The sequence below is a fragment of the Mustela putorius genome, unplaced genomic scaffold, assembly GCF_011764305.1.
Source record: "Mustela putorius furo isolate JIRA1106 unplaced genomic scaffold, ASM1176430v1.1 tig00537350_pilon_pilon_pilon, whole genome shotgun sequence".
NCBI lineage: Eukaryota > Metazoa > Chordata > Mammalia > Carnivora > Mustelidae > Mustela > Mustela putorius.
Genome location: NW_025422471.1, coordinates 8,038,929 through 8,043,645, shown reverse-complemented (window position 1 = coordinate 8,043,645; position 4,717 = coordinate 8,038,929).

Sequence of the window (4,717 nt, the reverse complement as noted above, 5' to 3'; positions counted from 1 at the left end):
GGAGAATTCGAGAGATAAGTGACACCATAAGACGAAACAACATTAGAATAATTGGGATTCCAGAAGAAGAAGAAAGTGAGAGGGGAGCAGAAGGTATACTGGAGAGAATTATTGGGGAGAATTTCCCCAATATGGCAAAGGGAATGAGCATCAAAATTCAGGAGGTTCAGAGAACGCCCCTCAAAATCAATAAGAATAGGCCCACACCCCGTCACCTAATAGTAAAATTTACAAGTCTCAGTGACAAAGAGAAAATCCTGAAAGCAGCCCGGGAAAAGAAGTCTGTAACATACAATGGTAAAAATATTAGATTGGCAGCTGACTTATCCACAGAGACCTGGCAGGCCAGAAAGAGCTGGCATGATATTTTCAGAGCACTAAACGAGAAAAACATGCAGCCAAGAATACTATATCCAGCTAGGCTATCATTGGAAATAGAAGGAGAGATTAAAAGCTTCCAGGACAAACAAAAACTGAAAGAATTTGCAAACACCAAACCAGCTCTACAGGAAATAGTGAAAGGGGTCCTCTAAGCAAAGAGAGAGCCTACAAGTGGTAGATCAGAAAGGAACAGAGACCATATACAGTAACAGTCACCTTACAGGCAATACAATGGCACTAAATTCATATCTCTCAATAGTTACCCTGAATGTTATGGGCTAAATGCCCCTGTCAAAAGACACAGGGTATCAGAATGGATAAAAAACCAAAACCCATCTATATGTTGCGTCCAAGAAACTCATTTGAAGCCTGGAGACATCTCCAGATTTAAAGTGAGGGGGTGGAAAAGAATTTACCATGCTAATGGACATCAGAAGAAAGCAGGAGTGGCAATCCTTAGATCAATTAGATTTTAAGCCAAAGACTATAATAAGAGATGAGGAAGGACACTATATCATACTCAAAGGGTCTGTCCAACAAGAAGATTTAACAATTTTAAATATCTATGCCCCCAACGTGGGAGCAGCCAACTATATAAACCAATTAATAACAAAATCAAAGAAACACATCAACAATAATACAATAATAGTAGGGGACTTTAACACTCCCCCCACTGAAATGGACAGATCATCCAAGCAAAAGATCAGCAAGGAAATAAAGGCCTTAAATGACACCCTGGACCAGATGGACATCACAGAAATATTCAGAACATTTCATCCCAAAGCAACAGAATACACATTCTTCTCTAGTGCACATGGAACATTCTCCAGAATAGATCACATCCTCGGTCCTAAATCAGGACTCATCCAGTATCAAAAGATTGGGATCATTCCCTGCATATTTTCAGACCACAATGCTCTAAAGCTAGAACTCAAACACAAAAGGAAGTTTGAAAAGAACCCAAATACATGGAGACTAAACAGCATCCTTCTAAAGAATGAATGGGTCAACCGGGAAATTAAAGAAGAATTGAAAAAAATCATGGAAACAAATGACAATGAAAATACAACGGTTCAAAATCTGTGGGACACAACAAAGGCAGTCCTGAGAGGAAAATATATAGCGGTACAAGCCTTTCTCAAGAAACAGGAAAGGTCTCAGGTACACAACCTAACCCTACACCTAAAGGAGCTGGAGAAAGAACAAGAAAGAAACCCTAAGCCAAGCAGGAGAAGAGAAATCATAAAGATCAGAGCAGAAATCAATGAAATAGAAACCAAAAAGACAATAGAGCAAATCAACGAAACTAGGAGCTGGTTCTTTGAAAGAATTAATAAAATTGATAAACCCCTGGCCAGACTTATCAAAAAGAAAAGAGAAAGGACCCAAATAAATAAAATCATGAATGAAAGAGGAGAGATCACAACTAACACCAAAGAAATACAAACTATTATAAGAACATACTATGAGCAACTCTACGCCAACAAATTTGACAATCTGGAAAAAATGGATGCATTCCTAGAAACATATAAACTACCACAACTGAACCAGGAAGAAATAGAAAGCCTGAACAGACCCATAAGCAGTAAGGAGATTGAAACAGTCATTAAATATCTCCAAGCAAACAAAAGCCCAGGGCCAGACGGCTTCCGGGGAATTCTACCAAACATTTAAAAAAGAACTAATTCCTATTCTCCTGAAACTGTTCCAAAAAATAGAAATGGAAGGAAAACTTCCAAACTCATTTTATGAGGCCAGCATCACCTTGATCCCCAAACCAGACAAGGATCCCATCAAAAAAGAGAGCTATAGACCAATATCCTTGATGAACACAGATGCAAAAATACTCAACAAAATACTAGCCAATAGGATTCAAAAGTGCATTAAAAGGATTATTCACCACGACCAAGTGGGATTTATTCCAGGGCTGCAAGTTTGGTTCAACATCTGCAAATCAGTCAATGTGATACAACACATCAATAAAAGAAAGAACAAGAACCATATGATACTCTCAATAGATGCTGAAAAAGCATTTGACAAAGTACAGCATCCCTTCCTGATCAAAACTCTTCAAAGTGTAGGGATAGAGGGCACATACCTCAATATCATCAAAGCCATCTATGAAAAACCCACCGCAAATATCATTCTCAATGGAGAAAAACTGAAAGCTTTTCCGCTAAGGTCAGGAACACGGCAGGGATGTCCATTATCACCACTGCTATTCAACATAGTACTAGAGGTCCTAGCCTCAGCAATCAGACAACAAAAGGAAATTAAAGGCATCCAAATCGACAAAGAAGAAGTTAAATTATCACTCTTCGCAGATGATATGATACTATATGTGGAAAACCCAAAAGACTCCACTCCAAAACTGCTAGAACTTATACAGGAATTCAGTAAAGTGTCAGGATATAAAATCAATGCACAGAAATCAGTTGCATTTCTCTACACCAACAGCAAGACAGAAGAAAGAGAATTTAAGGAGTCAATCCCATTTACAATTGCACCCCAAACCATAAGATACCTAGGAATAAACCCAACCAAAGAGGCACAGAATCTATACTCAGAAAACTATAAAGTACTCATGAAAGAAATTGAGGAAGACACAAATGTTCCATGCTCCTGGATTGGAAGAATAAATATTGTGAAAATGTCTATGCTACCTAAAGCAATCTACACATTTAATGCAATTCCTATCAAAGTACCATCCATCTTTTTCAAAGAAATGGAACAAATAATGCTAAAATTTATATAGAACCAGAAAAGACCTCGAATAGCCAAAGGGATATTGAAAAAGAAAGCCAACGTTGGTGGCATCACAATTCCGGACTTCAAGCTCTATTACAAAGCTGTCATCATCAAGACAGCATGGTACTGGCACAAAAACAGACACATAGATCAATGGAACAGAATAGAGAGCCCAGAAATAGACCCTCAACTCTACAGTCAACTAATCTTCGACAAAGCAGGAAAGACTGTCCAATGGAAAAAAGACAGCCTCTTCAATAAATGGTACTGGGAAAATTGGACAGCCACATACAGAAAAATGAAATTGAACCATTTCCTTACACCACTCACGAAAATAGACTCAAAATGGATGAAGGACCTCAATGTGCGAAAGGAATCCATCAAAATCCTTGAGGAGAACACAGGCAGCAACCTCCTCGACCTCAGCCACAGCAACATCTTCCTAGGAACAACACCAAAGGCAAGGGAAGCAAGGGCAAAAATGAACTATTGGGATTTCATCAAGATCAAAAGCTTTTGCACAGCAAAGGAAACAGTTAACAAAATCAAAAGACACCTGACAGAATGGGAGAAGATATTTGCAAACGACATATCAGATAAAGGACTAGTGTCCAGAATCTATAAAGAACTTAGCAAACTCAACACCCAAAGAACAAATAATCCAATCAAGATGGGCAGAGGAAATGAACAGACATTTCTGCAAAGAAGACATCCAGATGGCCAACAGACACATGAAAAAGTGCTCCATATCACTCGGCATCAGGGAAATAGAAATCAAAACCACAATGAGATATCACCTCACACCAGTCAGAATGGCTAAAATCAACAAGTCAGGAAATGACAGATGCTGGCGAGGATGTGGAGAAAGGGGAACCCTCCTACACTGTTGGTGGGAATGCAAGCTGGTGCAACCTCTCTGGAAAACAGCATGGAGGTTCCTCAAAATGTTGAAAATAGAACTGCCCTTTGACCCAGCAATTGCACTATTGGGTATTTACCCTAAAGATACAAACGTAGTGATCCAAAGGGGCACATGCACTCGAATGTTTATAGCAGCAATGTCCACAATAGCCAAACTATGGAAAGAACCTATATGTCCATCAACAGATGAATGGATCAAGAAGATGTGGTATATATACACAATGGAATACTATGCAGCCATCAAAAGAAATGAAATCTTGCCATTTGCAACAACGTGTATGGAACTAGAGCGTATCATGCTTAGCGACATAAGTCAAGCAGAGAAAGACAACTATCATATGATCTCCCTGATATGAGGAAGTGGTGATGCAACATGGGGGCTTAAGTGGGTAGGAGAAGAATCAATGAAACAAGATGGGATTGGGAGGGAGACAAACCATAAGTGACTCTTAATCTCACAAAAGAAACTGAGGGTTGCTGGGGGGAGGGAGATTGGGAGAAGGGGGTGGGATTATGGACATTGGGGAGGGTATGTGCTTTGGTGAGTGCTGTGAAGTGTGTAAACCTGGTGATTCACAGACCTGTACCCCTGGGGATAAAAATATATGTTTATAAAAAATAAAAAAATTTTTAAAAAAGCATAAACTTAAAAAAAATAAATAAAAAA